The 15,668-nt window shown below is 42.4% G+C and overlaps 1 long non-coding RNA gene across 1 annotated transcript; it reads right to left on the bottom strand.

The window, feature by feature from the left end:
* Positions 1–2,140: 2,140 nt before the first annotated feature.
* Positions 2,141–14,874, bottom strand: LOC141992764 (uncharacterized). The gene is made up of 3 exons (XR_012640643.1): positions 14,781–14,874; positions 14,620–14,663; positions 2,141–2,348 (listed from the first exon to the last, which is right to left on the bottom strand). It is a non-coding gene; the product is annotated as an uncharacterized LOC141992764 (long non-coding RNA).
* Between the last annotated feature and the right edge of the window lie 794 nt (positions 14,875–15,668).

Raw genomic sequence — 15,668 nt, 5'->3', positions numbered from 1 at the left:
AATCTGTGTTTTTAATTTAGCTATTATAATGGCTGACCTATGGGTGTGCTGGAAGACAGGAAACAAATAAACCTAAAAGACTTGTTGAATTCTTCCTTGTTTGATTTTTTTGGAGAATGGATTGGTACAGTACTAATGAGATTGGGGAAACTGCAGTGTACATAGAAGGTTGAAGGTTTCAGATTCCCTCTCTATTTGTGTGCTAGCCCTGTCAGGCTTAAGACACCTCAGCATTATCTATGTAGATGGTTGAGTGGGATATTAGAATTTAGGAAATGAGCTTCTGCCATAATCTCTTCTCTGCCAGGAGATTCTGAGGTGTGAAAAGGTCTGTGCTACAACTTAGACAGCCCCCTCAGAGAGGTTATGGAGGAGGCCAGTTGAAAGATGAAGGTGTGTAGTATATTCACCTAAACTTCAGAGCATTCTTTTTGTATTTACTCCCTTTTGACAGACTCAGAGCAGTGGGGAGAGCATATTGACACAAGTCGGGATCCAGAAATCCAGGTAACATGACAACAGTTTTCAAGTCAGTGTTGCAGTGTTTTATGCTCTTTCTCTCAATACCCTTGTGAGCACTGACTGATAGTCTATCCCAGTACCTATCCATGCAATGGTAGAGAATATCCTCTTTGAATTCATCATTGCTATGCATTAAGGAAGTGTTGGCTTTATCCCTTTGTGACCCAGTTTGGAGTCCAACCTGAGGTTATAAATAAAACGAATTTGGTTGAGTTCAGTCATCAAGGGACTCTAGCTTGATTGTGAAGCTATCATGCTCCATTAGGGCCGGTGGGCACTCTGAGAACTAGACGAAGGTTTGAATCCAGTTTGTACAGAAACTGAATTACCCTTCATCTCCGTAAAAGAAAATGGCTTCACCATGTCAAAAACACTGTCTTTGATTGAAGGATGCCACTTTCTAGAACTACCTGACCTCCCCCAAACACAAATATTTACTTCAGGGAAATTAAAAAGAAAAGGACAGGCTGAGTATTTTAATCAACATCTAAACATCTTAGATCACTCTCTGTTCAGAGCTGTTTAAAAGTAAGATTGAATTCCCAAACAGTAGACAACCACACCACATCAGTGAGTAATTGGGAGCTATAAATCTCCTCAAGGACTTTTTTTCCCCTCCTAATTCTGATGTTAGTTGCATTCTACTCTCTCCTCATTACCAGTTCTGGCATCTATGTATAGTAGTGATGTAAACATCAATATATTAATGTCAAAGAAGCATACAAAGTGAAATTGAATGCCAGCAATTGTAAAGGAAATGCAACAATAGCTTTCCCATTGAATCCTCTGCAGATTCCAGATAATGGATGGACTTTCAGCTCATAATCAGGAACCCATTTTCACCTGAAATTTGAACGATTTCTCTCTTAAATGGTGATTATTTTCTGATCCCATTACCAGGTTCAGTCTTGACACACTAGTACAATTTCTTTCTCTCTCCTTTAAAATGTGACTGTATTATACAATGTAAATGAGAACAGACACATTTTCCACTGGTGGCTCTTTATGTGTGTGATTTATTAAAAGTCCAAATAGTAATTCAGAGGACAGGAAAATGCTGCTGAAAGTGAAACACATCTGTATTGTACAAGAGCTCCAAACCAATATCCAATAGCATTCCTTGGGCACACACAACAATGTAGCATATATTAACTGTTAATTGTTAATATGTAACAGAAGCAGCTATAACTCTATCAACAGTTATACAGTTCCAAGAGGTGCTGAACTTGACGCTGACCGCCATCTTTTTCTGACAAAAATGCACCTATAACTTTGAAGACCGCCAGTTAACGAGCTGAAACAATAAAGCTCGCGGAGAGCTTTCCATTCTGAATTGCTTAAGGCCACCAAACCATTAGAGGCTTAAGTCTCACTCCCTCTGACTCTGATGTGGAACAGTGTTGTTTCAAGTAATGAGTGCTGAACACAGCCAGCTCAGTGATGGGACATCAGCCCTTCAAATGCCGTTCGTGGATCAATGAGAAGACGTCTCCGCAATGGAACTAAGAACAAAACAAGGCTACAGTTTGAGTCTTCAAAGACGTGTTTATTGGGAGCAAAAGTAAAGGCTGAATGGGTTTGACTTTGGAACATCGTGAAGTCGTTTTGTAAAAAAAAAAAAATAAGGAATCCTGATGGTCGACTCAGCCAGTCAGCTTACAAAAGGCTGCTGGCAAGCACGTTCTCTGTGTCTTATATTCAACTTTGTGTTGTTTTTAGGGAAAGGTGGCACCAGCTTCTCCAGTAAAGAATTGGGGTGGCAGCATCAACCAGCGTCTGCAAGATCAGTTGCGTCAATGGGAAGATCAGTTCATGACACTCCAGCTCTGTAATGGAATGGAAAGCTGCGTTGGAGTTGATGGCAGTTACACAACATGGTTTCCTATCTCCATGGGAGTTTGGCCAGGCTGTGTTCTGTAACCATTGTTAAATATTGGCATTGATTGGTTGATGGATAAGCTTGAGGAGGTAGCTGTTGGTGGCATTGAAGTGAACACCATGCTGTTTTGAAGTCTCTAATACACCGATGGCATTGTCATGTTGGCTCAGTTTGGTGGATCGCGAAGCTGATGGCCAATCTGGCTGGGCAAGAACAGCATGCATTGGTTTGGTTATTAATCAGAATAAAACTAAGCCCCTGGCCATTACCATCAAGCAGCTTCCAGTTCCAGAGTACAACCAGCTCAATACTAACCCATGCAGATGGGACGCTGAACAGGTGCAACTGTCAAATGTCTGGGCATCGTCATAGACAATGCTGGAGCATGCTTGAAAGAGATGGATGCTTTTATAGCAGCAGCTGCTGACATGTTTCAGGCCTTTCAGTGGCCTCTGTGGAGACTTTGTGACATCAAGCATGCTACATAGCTGCAGTTCTATAGAATCACATTTTTATCAACTCTGTTACAGGGAAGTGAAACATGGACGCTGAGGAAGGCTGAAGAACCTTGGATCGATGTTTGTTTCTGGTTCTTGTTTAATTTGTCAGCTGCTCCATATCCAGTGAAGGACAAGATCAGAAATAAGGATTTTGGAAGCTCAACCCAGTGACCGCCTCCATCAGCACAGCTGGTTTTTTGGCAACTTTCTTGGTTGGACATATTAGAATGGAAGGTCAGTGAACTCTGAAGCGTGTATCAAGGAATACTGCTATGTGACTGGCAGTCACATGGGCACCAAAAGCTTAGGTGGTGTGATAAGATTGCTAGTGATTGGACCATAAGCCAGACCATTTTAAGGACTGAGCCAGAGATTCATTCAGGTGGCACTTAATCTTTTTGGAATTTGCCATGATGATGATGATGAGGGGAGTTATGCACCCAACTCCAACTGAAAGTCAGTGCATCAGTAGGTCATGATTCATTCATGTCCATCAAAATCCATATTTTGAATGCCCGATATATTTAGATCTGGGGCTTTGGTTACCCCTATTCTAAGGAGTAGGGGCCATTTCACAAAATTTGGATGTAGGTTCAGATTATAAGCATCTTGAAAGATCAGGGATATTCAGATCTGGAGTTTAGCTCAGGCCCACCCATAAATCCTGTGCACGTTTTCTGGTCATAGAAAGAGAGTTGACAGGCTGAAAGCAGGTGTGGAACACACATGGTTTAGGATTGTGTTAATTGAAAGGTTCACTGCCGATTGCCAGCTCCTTGACAAACCTGAGCTGTTTAAAACCATATGAAATTCAGGATCCCCTTGTCAGCTGTGGAAAGCTTTAATGTTTTGTAGCATGTAGAATTTCTTTCTCAGATCAAAATGTTCCTTAATTTCTCCACCTGATACAATTTCCCTTGTTTATAGAAATCTTTTTTTTTCTAGCACCTTTTAGATATAATTCAATGCTACTGATTTGGTTTCTCATTTGCCATCATACTAAAGTTACCTTAATATTTAGGATTAAAAAAATTACTGTACAAATGCTTCATAATTGACTTTGGGGAACAATTTTGCATTGGTGGGGCGATGGACCGAGTGATCTCAGACATTTTCCCATCTTTTATTTTTATGATCCTTTGCCACTGACTTTCTGGTTAGCCTTGGGTAAGTGACTTAACCTCTCCATGTCTCAGTTTACCGACCACTGAAATGGATATAATAGTTCAGTAGGATGTTGGGAGACTTAATTAAATACTGCAAAATGGTGAGACCTTTGGATTAAAGGTACTATAGAAGGGCCAGTTATGACGATAAAAACAAAATCCTCAATAAAGCTGTTTCCACTGAATTCTTATTAGACGCCTGCTAAAAGGTTTGGCTATCTTTACTGTATGTTTGCAACCCTGCAATGCTCTTTGACCAGGGGTGGCCAACCAGTGGCTCCGGAGCTGCATGTGGCTCTTCAGGGGTTAATATGCGGCTCCTTGTATAGGTGCTGACTCCGGGGCTGGAGCTACAGGGGCTAACTTTCCAATATGCCAGTGTGCTCACTGCTCAACCCTTGGCTCTGGCCCAGGTCCTGACCCCACTCCACTCCTTCCCCCAAGACTCCTGCCCTGCCCCAGAGCCTGCTGTGCCCTCACTCCTCCCCTTCCCCCCCCCCCCCAGAGCCTCCAGCACACTGTGAAACAGCTGATTGTGGGGGGTGGGAGGCATGGGGAGGGAGAGGGAGGCGCTGATCGGTGGGGCTGCCGGCAGGTGGGAGGCACTGGGAGCGGGAGTGGGGGGAGCTGATGTGAGGCTGCTGAGGTATTACTGTGGCTCATACAATGTACATTGCTAAATTTTGGCTCCTTCTCAGGGTCAGGTTGGCCACCCTTGTCTTTGACGCGGATCATCTGTTAGTACTGCTTTCAGCAAAAGTGCAGCTAAAACAATGTTAGCTGGGAATAAGCCCTTGTTTAATGGCATGTTCTAACAGCAACGACTCACTTAGCTGGAGAACTCTAGCACAAGATAATTGACCTTGACAACACAATCATGCACCCTCGCCTTTGGTTTGGGCCACATAACTAAAATCATGGTCAGTTATAGAGCCTGCAAGAGTGAGCATAAAGGCTTAATTAAAGAGTAGCAAGAAGTAGACACATAAGGAAGATCTTTGAAATTAAAGTCCAATAGATTGAGTCCAGTTGCAGTGAAACAAACAAGCTCTTAATTACATAGAGTTGGAATAACGGTCTCCATTGGACTGACAGAGAGCCATTACTTTCTAGCGCCTGAGATCTCCAGGGCAGCAAGCATAGAGCAGCTCTTTAAATAAATAAAGTAAACAAATTAAATCTGATTAGGTTTTCCTTACATTACAAAAATGTGCATTTGCTAAGTACAGAAGATCTGTTTTAGCAGCTACATAGTTCCCTTGTCAGGGTGAGCTCCAATATATGGGTTACCAATGCATGGTTTGGGGACAGCTTATGGCCCTTACATTGTTCTCTTTTTTTTTTCCTGTGCCATGTGATCAGTACAGCAATGCATCTCTCTCTCTATGGGCAGGAGAGAAGGCTTTGTGGTTAAACCAGTGGACTGAGAATCAGGAGATCTGGGTTATACTGATTTCATTTTATTCCTGCCAGCTTCAACAAAATTCCTATGTGATTTTCGGCAAGCCACTTAACTAGGTCTCCGTTTCCCTATCTGTAAAATGGGCATAATACCTATTTACCTCAAAGGAGGGTAGCAAAACTTCACTCTTTAATGGTAGTTTTGAGATCTTCATTAGGAAGGTGCTATAGAAATGCAGAGCAATATGACAATTCCACAAGGGGTTGGTTTGGTTGACTCTGTTACAGAAGATAAAAATTAATAACATGCAACACACTCATGCACCAAATGGCCTATGGATACAGCATTGGATGCTTCCAGTCCATGAAAGTGACGTGAGGCACGAAAGGAATTTGTGGACCCAGGCCTTTTTGCAATATTCAAGGGGGAGAGAGAAAGAGAGATGCTTAGAGATTATTTTCTGTATTCAATGTGACACAGAGAGAAATATTCAACCCAAATAATTACAGTCAAGAAATGCAAGTCCAATGTAAAGGCAGCACATATGCATGGCAGTTTCATGGAACCATTTTGATAACAATGAACATGACAATGTGTTCTGGGAATAACAATACCCAATTATTTCAACAAACACCTTTTTCAAGGAGAGTGGTTTTAATTTTTTCCCTGCATCTCCAAACTGTGGCTGATGAATGATAAATGTAAAGCCAGTGACAAAGGGTTCTGTATTATATTCTACTATACTTCTTCACCCATGCAGCAAGCCTTAAGATATTCCTTACAACTGAATTCAGATAATCTCTGATCCAGAAAGCCATACTTTTTACAGAAAAACGTGGAGTGTGGTAGGGGAAAGGACACTCATTGTCACATGGCTACCAGCAGTAATGTTGCAAGGACTCATGCAGGATATTAACTGTTTCACTGCAAAGTACCTTCCAGTCTAGGCTCTCAAAACATTTTACAAACGTTAGTAAGAACATTGAAATTCTTACTCAATTTTTACTTTGCAGGAGTAATTACCAAGGGTCGGATGCTGCCACCATTACTCTTACTGAGTAGTAGGTTACTTTCATTGAAATCGATCAGGGGCTACTTACAGCATAAGGTGCTACATAATATGAGTAAGAGTGACAGATATTAGCTATGAGTAAGAATTTCAGGATTGCCCCATTTTTGCATGAAGACGGTGGAGACTGGTTCAGAGTGCTTGAGAAATGGGAATTGTGTAAATTACCGGTATTTTTGCCTGGCTGGAAACAGTGTTTAATTGTAACTATCCAGGCAAAAATACAGGCCATTTACCAGACAGGTCTCTTCTGCTCCTAGAAGGATAGTTGTGGCGGCCACCACCCCTAGCATTACAAGCAGGCCAAACCCTCTAAATCCCAGCCAACACCAGAAAATCTCTCTCTGAAATCTCTCACTGTTCTGGATGATCTGATGTAGCTTAGTGTGGGTATTATGGCAAATAACTGGGGTCAGACCCTATTATGTCACCTTCTGGAAGCTTTCACAGTGCAATATGGATGGCATATGTTCAGAAAACTCATCCTTGAGTGACATGGTACCAGTGGAGTTGAAATTTGGTGCAGAACAGCAGTTGGGCATTGACACATAAACATCAGAAAAATGGGAGAATGCCAAAGCAGTGCTAATGAGAGCACATGTCCTCCCTATAAACTTCCTCTTCCTCTTATGGACATTCTTTTGTTACAGAGAAAAACGACAAGAAATAAAGGGTTGCTGAAGGTCACTTTCTTTGTTTACATGGACTAGTACTCTGCTTAAAATGTATAAAAGCTGTATAAAATGAGAGACAAGTGTTTGGCCAATTTCCACGGAAGAGTATAAATTGCCTACCTATGTGTGACACATCACCTTCACCAAATGCACTTTTGTGAACCAGAGGACAGATAATGAAAGCCAGACTCCTAGTGATATTTCTGCACTACAGGAGATGTTACTAGCTACTGGGGATTTTTTTCCTGCTATATTAATACAAGACATAGTTATGAACCAGACAAGTCAGCTGGTGGCTCTTTATACCAGGCTTGACTGCCAATGCCACTAGCTCCTTCCCTGGGTTTTCCTATGTCCTTAGTTCTCTTTGGACTTTTTCCAAGGGGCATCTAGATCTTGATCTCCAAAGTGCTCAGTGCCTTCAATCTGTGTTGACTTTACTGGGAGCTGAAGTCACTTGGCATTTCATATGACTGGGTTCCTACTTGCACACGCCCCTTTTCTGAAATTAACATATCATGTTTCTCTCTTTAAAAAAAGCCTATGTTTAGACTAACAAGATTTATGTAAACATCTATAGAAAGCAGCAGGAAGTCATGCTCCATCCCAGAGGGGTACCGAATGCTGATAGAGTAGTCTACTCTCCTTTTACATATTAATTTTTTGTTCACCTCTCCATTATTTTATTTTATTTATTTATTACCATATTATGATCCCTAATTCTGTAGCAGAGAAACCTTCTGCCCTGCTGTGTGGAGAATCTATTTTATTCAACGTTGTAGTGAGCATCCTGCGATGCACAAAGTGGACAAGGTCATTACTTTTATGTTCACCAGTTTGTCTTAAACAAATATTAGCGAGCACTGCTCCCCTGGGTAACATTACAGCAAGCAGCAATTTTCCAGCAAGCTTAAGAGTAGATTGCTCCTGCAGCATGGCTGCGCACTGAGGCACTACTGTATTTTATATGATGTAGGTGGTACGTTTACTGCATTCAAAAGGGAGGGGAAAGAAATATCCTACTGACATAATACATGCATAAGACTGTATTAATCTGATAAAGCCTGTATCTCATCTGAACACCGTGCTTGTGTGTGTGTGTGTGTGTGTGTTTGTGTGCGTGCGCGCGGGGAGTCAGGGGGCTTCCTTTTTTCCTATATCCTTTTATGGACATCCATGAACCCCCTTTTCATCCCTTATCTCATTTCTTGAAGCCCTTTGTCGTTGCTAGCATCGTTCTGGTGAATTCCTCCATTGGGACTCCCTAAGGAGCAGATCAAATTTTGCTCCCAGGAGGGTTTGCTGTTGAGAGATGCAAGGCACAATTCCCTTCCAGCTCCTGCTGTACGAACTGAGACTGGAATTCAATCCTTGGCTCCTACATGGACAATGCAGAGTCCTAACACTAGGCCACAAAAGGGGGAAGCCCGTTAGTGCTATGGTTCCCATATCCTCCCACCCGCTGCCAGGGAAACAAAATCATGCTAAAGTAGGAGACTTCATGGATTGGGGAAAAATTATATGAGATGTTTTCTCTCTGCATAGTTGTTTTTTTCTGTACGATATCATCCAAGCCCACTGTTCTCATGGAAGAAAGCCAGCGAGCAGAGGGGCTGGATGGGTAGGATGCATTCTAAGCAACATATTCCCCCTCCTCCACAGACTGAACTGTACATAAAATTGAGAATTAGTCAATGTAACTTGAAATAGTCAAAATGGGAATCTTGGGGCATTCAGAGAACTTTCCCTGTGCTGTGCTGATTGGCTGTTTCCTCCAACCTTCTCCCTCAATCTCTTCACCTCAGTTCACTCCACTCCTGCCTTTTTAGCCCTCTTCTCCCTGCCCTTTTCCTTTCACCCCCTTTCCTTTAGTGTCCCCTCTCCCTTTACTTTCTTCCCATTTAGCTGATCCCCCCCTAGTTAAATAACCCTAAAAATGAGCAAACAAAAACTAACATACTCTCTGCCACCCTCGCATAGTTCACTCTGCTCTGTCTAGTCTAAGAAGACTGTAAGCTCTTTGGGGCAGGGATTGTCGGTGACTCTGTCTCTCTTCAGTGCCTAGCACAATGGGGCCCCTATGCGTGGATGGTGCTTAGTCAATACTGTAATAAACATGATTAATAATCTTTCCTAAAACATGATGCCCAGACCACAATCCCACATCCATCAGCTGTTGCTTGATAACTGGAATGCTGAGGTGAGGTATGTAAGGTTGGGGCTAGGGTTTATGGAGCCTCTAATCATTTCCCTGGTCACACCTGTTTTCCCTCCTCATGTCTGCATGGGGACTTTGGGGTGGAGGTCAGAAAGCAGCCTATACTCATTACTTCCTTGTGGTTTTGGATGATCTTGTTTTATGTGCACTCTTGATTATGTAGTAATGGTTAAAATAGCCATATAACACTGTTTTGTAGCTGTTTACATGCATAGACTGCAGCTAGGATTTCCCTTACTGCTTAGAGATGACAGACTGATCAGTTGGAAGCTGGAGTTTGGCTGCTGCAGAGATACACATTTCACATTAATGAAAGGATCCTCAGGGAAATAACAGGATATTTAGCAAGACAATTAGTATGAGAGGAAAATGAGCAGAAGTAATGATCCAGGAAAGGAAACAAATGACATTGTTATAAGAGATCTATCTTGCTATCACATGGATGGCCCCAATCACTGAGGTATCTGATCTTTGGTTGGGGTAAACTTCCACTGTCTAAGATACTTGCATGTCCCCCATTACTGTCATATCTGATACCTCACCATCTTTTAATGAATTTGTCCTTACAACACCCTTGTGAGACAGGGAGGTGATGTATCCCTGGTGTGTGGATAAGAAACTGAAGCAAGGAGAGGCTAAGTGATTTGCCCAAGATCACACAGTATGTCTGTGTTAGAGCTAGGAATTGAACATGGGTCTCTGACTAGTGCCCTGCTCATTGGCTCTCTTTCCTCTTCAAAAAGCTAAAGATTAAGGGAAAAGATGGGTGTAAGAAGAAGGAGCTTGTGAGGGAGGGATATGCTCTTTTATGGGATTTGGAGTGTGATGCAGTCAGTCAGCAATGATCCGTCAACTGCTTTTTATTCCCAGACTGCACTCCTTGTACTCCCACTCCCAGGAGAAATGAATGTGTATCAAGGATGCAGGGTCGGCCACTAGTTCAAGTGGGATGTCTTAATACTAGTTTCTAATCAGCTCTGACTGTACGGATGATGATTGCTTGTTTTCAAAGCTTGCAAATCACAAGGAAAAAGACCCCCAGCATCTCAGATTTATCATTCACAAAAGAAAATCTACAGAGTGACCAGATGTTCAGTCATGAGTTAACTAATGAGTTTAGGTAAAATTTACAGGGAGCTTTGAAATTGGATGGTGCTAAATAAATGCCTAGTCTTACTGCTGTTCAGACTGCTACCTGTGCATGCTGTCAGACAGCAGTGACGTGTGCAGATTATTGTTCAATACTGATCTTAGTAAGCCTGGGGCTGTGTGTATTGTGGGGAGAGGCTGAGCATGTATGGTAGGGTCTGGGTATTGCTTAATACTGGATCAGACCAGTTTGAGACTAGTCTGAGATCAAATGTGAGATGTGCATTCACACATGAGCATTCACAACTCATCTGGACCAGAGATTGCAATTTATTTTCATGTAAGAATCACAACTGAAAAAGTGGGTGCGGGGGGAACTCTAAGGGCATTTGTAACCATAGATCCTCAACTGTGCACACATATCACCTTGTCAGCCATTGGCATGCACCAAGGGAAAAGCTGATACAAATGGGCTATTAGGCCCAAAAGCTCAATCTTGGCAAAGAGATTTCATATAAAAGGGCTTCAGCAATAGGGAGTCAGTTCAGATTAAGATTCTGGGGTGAAGGATCTCGTATGATACACTCCCAGGCCAGCCTATGTTTATGCATAAGCATATAAAACCCGGGTATCATTCAAAAGTAAGATTAGTGTTTCAAAGCTAGTATGTCTGACATGCTGAAATGCTTCTCCCCCTGCCCTGCCCCCTCACACCCACACCTGCTCGTGGACTGACAAACCTGAGACTCAGTTCCGCCCGATTTGTCTGCCCTGACCAAGGAGTCTGATCTTCACACAATTCTACCCATTGCTGAATAAATAATGCCCAGGCAGCCAGGCATTTTTCATGCTAAGGTTTTTAAAGGCCACTGTAGTGGTGCATGTAAATTCAATTTCATTTTCTCTGCCCACTAAACAACCAAATAATTAACATCATCTGACTCACAGTATGGTGAGCTGCTGCACCAGCCACAGAATCTGCTGCTGCTTAGACCCCCCCCCCCCCCGCCCCAATAAAGGCAAAAAGGGATAAAGCTGGGAATTAGTGAGGTGATCTGACTTTTTTTTTTAATTGGTGTGGCTCAGCACACATACGAGTGCATGAAGCAGAGCAAAGTGAACAGCTTGCAGGGTTGATATTCCTCTGGAAACGCTCTAATCCCTTCCAGAAAAGCAAAGCTGGGGTCTTTACTTGTAGGTATTGACTAATCTGGATGTCAGAGGCTCAGAAGGGTCTAGGGGCAGCTTTGTCAGGCATGTGAGTGAAGGGCTCTGAGGGAAGAAGCGAGAATCTGTGCTGTGAAACAGGAGCTCAACAAACAAGGATAGAAAGCAAATCTTGGAAGATGGGGCCAAAGGTGTGAATGTTAAACCCTTCAGGTTAACTCCCTGTGTCTTGGAGCACTCTAGCAAGCTCTTTATGGCGAGGCAGCACTGAAGCACAGAGTAGTGTTCAAAAAATATGGGAACTTCTTTGCACTAGCAGGGTCGTGGGAGAGAGGATGGTGTTGGGGGCGTTGAGAATAGATGGCTGGTTAGTTTCTTCCATCTCTACTAGCAATCATTCATGAGAGCTCATTAGGAATAAGTGAAGAAGAGGCTGAGTACACCAGGCTAAGCAACCTTTTCCTTTGGAAATGGGACATAATCCCCACCATCCTGTGGCATGAGATTCACCAGACAATTATGCTTCTCTCTTCCATGAACTGTACTAGTCACACAGTCTGCTCCACATGTCCATTAGACCTAGCAAGCAAGGAGTGCGACTCTCCCAGAGACCGTCACTGTATACGGAAAATGCAAATTACCTTAAATACCTTGGACTCCTTACTCCTAGTGAACTAAATGGGAGTTTTGATTGAGATGTCAGGAATTGGAACAATATAATTGAATGGTCAACAGTTACCATCTATGTGATAAGGACTTTACCCTGTGATATAATGTATTAATATTAAACAGAATAACAGCTAACAGGTTTGGTTTTTAAGCAAGTTAGGAAAACAATGGCAGGAACAAAATTCATGCACAATTACATCTGCAAACTAGGTAACTGAATGCACAAATAAACACCATTAGCCCCTGGCAGGTACAGTTTCCTGATTTGTGTCCAAAAGATCAGTAATTATGTGTGTGAACTGGGTCCTTGATCCAGCAAAAAAAACCCAAGTGCATGATTCCCACTGTAGTACTTTTCAAGGTAAGCACAGGCTTAGATGCTTTGCTGCATTGGAACCAAGGTTTTCAAACACAGGCCTAACTTGATGAAATTTGAAGCCTAAAATCTGCTTTAAAATCGTGACTTAAAGAGCTTTTTTTTCTTTTTCTTTTTCTTTTTCTTTCTTTCTTTCTACTCCCCTTCTTGTTGGGCCTTTCATGTGAAATGAATGCATGAACTGACCTGAGAGGTCAACAGAGGTGACATTCTCTTTTGGCACAGGGCTGTGGGTATTGTCAAGGAAAGACTCAGGGTTGTCCATTTGCACAGAGAATCAAATAATATTTATTCAATACTAGGAAGAGGAGGGGGTCCATAAAGATTGAGATCGCTGAAGGGATGACTGGAAAGGGGACCCGCTGCTCAGCTGTCTTTGTTATGCTTGGCTTGGGGATTTGGGAATCAGCAGGTCGTCTCATTTACTAGCAATCTGAGCATGGTATAATCTGGTTTTATGCACAGTTAGTAAAAGAAGTAAAATGAATCCACCCATATAAGTCTAATTTAGCATTTATTCTTAAAGGAGCAGCCCAAGTTTAAAGATTCTGTGTATATATAGAAGTCTCATGTAAATTCAACTGTCCAACTGAAAAAGATCACAGCTAGTTGTGCTGAATGCAACTGCTTTTAAAGGACTCAGAGCCGTACTCAAGATAAATTATGGAAACGAATTGCTTGCCTTTCCAGATCAATGCAAGGGAATCCCTGGGTGAACAGTGCGTAGATCACTTAAAGAACATCTAGCCCTAAATTCAATAGGATTTTGCTGAAAGATACGCTGGCTAATGTGAAGTGTTATTAGTAATTCTGGCATCAAGGAATGAGTCATTTGCACACATTCCATGGACTTCCATTGCCCCTTTCATCTGTCACTTTAATTTATGGGCCTGTATAACTGTAATGTGCATTTAGATGAATTTTAAAAAAAACCTGGGGTAAGGATGGAAAGGGGAAAATGCTGTCTATTGATCTTGACAACTCCATCAATAGCATCTTTTAATTGACAATGAAAATGATGAAACAGACACCCAGGACCCCCCTCAATGTTCTGAAGCATCTTGCCATGTGTGAGGTTTTGTTCTGCTCTATTGGCACTGGGGTATCCACATCCCTGACTCACTGGAGAATTGCTTTAGTTGTTCATCTCCAGCAGGAGATTTTGTTATTTACTGTGACTAGTTCAGAGCAGTCAATATCATGCAACTCCAATGGTCTCTTTATTGCAGGAACTTCTAACCAGCATCACAGATCATACCTGGGATGAATATGTACAGATTCCATAGGTGGACAGTGGGTTACTAAACCTACCTTCCACTTCTGCTGAGACTTGGTTCCATGTCCCGGCTTAGTACACAAATGAAATACTCTGAGAGAAACTCCCTAGTCTCATGAGGGCTGTGTGGTGGTCCTATCTGAATTCAGCACAGTTGTCAATCTGTGCAGTGAAGAAGCTGGGAACTGGGACAGAAAGGCTGTTTAAAAAAATATCATGATAAGGCTTTGCATTTTTATTGGTACTTTTCATATTTAGCTCTCAAAGTGCTTCACTCAAGGGAGGTAAATCTCATTATTCCTATTGTACAAAGGAGAAAACTGAAGCCTGGTGAGATTAGTGACTTGCTCAAGGTCATACATTGATTCAATGCTAGTGACAAGAATAGAACCCATGTCTGACTCTCCGGTCTATGGTCTAATCACTAAACCACACTACCGCAGTTTGCAGGTAAGGTCTGAGCAGGCTGGTAATGCAGTTGAGGCAGTCCTGGGCAAGGTGCACTCCAGGTCAATTCATAGTCACCATTCGTTTAGGGGGCAGCATTGTCATGCTCCTCCTAAATGAGGGCTCAGTCCTGCACCTGCTGAAGTCAGTGGGGCAGGATCATACCTTAAATCCTGTCAGGTTCTCCTTACTCCAAACGTGGAACTTCTCTGTGTATGAAGAAGGTGAGAAACACAAACCATTCTGTTAGTATCTAGTATATGAATCATTACAAGCATACTGAAAATGTAGGCATTTTTCTTTAGAAAAACCCTTTTTTCCCTTACCATAATACCATGCAAGCGCCGCTTTCCCTCCCACTAATGCCTGTGGGACCTCAGCGCTCAGGAAAATCAGACCAGATATGCTGTCTACATGTTGTACTGAAGAAGAATTGAAAAAAGAAACAAAGTGTAGGTGCTGATACAGCCGATGTTTTACTGTTTTCTTGGGAACAGAATGACATCCCCCCACTCCTCCTCACCATCTCCACCCCTCTCCTGGCAAGAAAAGCATGAGTCCTCTCTTCTGCTTTGTTTTGACCAGTGACAGCTTCAAATAGCTGCATCCTGTTGCTAGGTTACCGGTCTGTGTTCTGCAAATTGCACATACCTTTTGTTAACCTCACATTAAATTGCAGATCACATATCGTGCTATTTTTAGTTGAGTGGGGGGGAGGGAAATGAGGAATGATGTATATTCCCGTTCAAGTGCCAACATACCTCTGGTCATTTATGCTTGTGAGTGGTGTTCCCTACTTAAATAGGTAACGGGAATGCGGTACATTAATGAAATATCTGACTGGCTAATGAACATCATCAGGTGACACCTTTGTGCTGTTTAGGGTCCTTGATAATTTGTCTTCTGTTCAGTTAATAGCCAGATTTTTGTTATGCACTGATCCATCAGGAAGCCCACAAAGACAACTGTGGCATAAAGCTTGGCATTTACACATCCACAAAATGCACACCCATTATTTGGATTCTGATTCTTTCTCTCTCTGAGACTCTGTGTGTGTGTGTGTGTGTGTGTGTGTGTGTGTGTGTGTGAGAGAGAGAGAGAGAGAGAGAGAGAGAGAAATGGCTGCAGAATAAACTAATTTTTTTATAGCAGAGGCTGAATTTAATTATCAAGTCGCTTTAAAATCTTCCACAGTCAGTAGCACAGGGCAGCGC

This window comes from Natator depressus, chromosome 8, assembly GCF_965152275.1.
Source record: "Natator depressus isolate rNatDep1 chromosome 8, rNatDep2.hap1, whole genome shotgun sequence".
Classification (NCBI taxonomy): Eukaryota; Metazoa; Chordata; order Testudines; family Cheloniidae; genus Natator; species Natator depressus.
The sequence above is the reverse complement of the archived record's forward strand: the minus strand, read 5'-3'. Positions and strand labels throughout refer to the sequence as shown.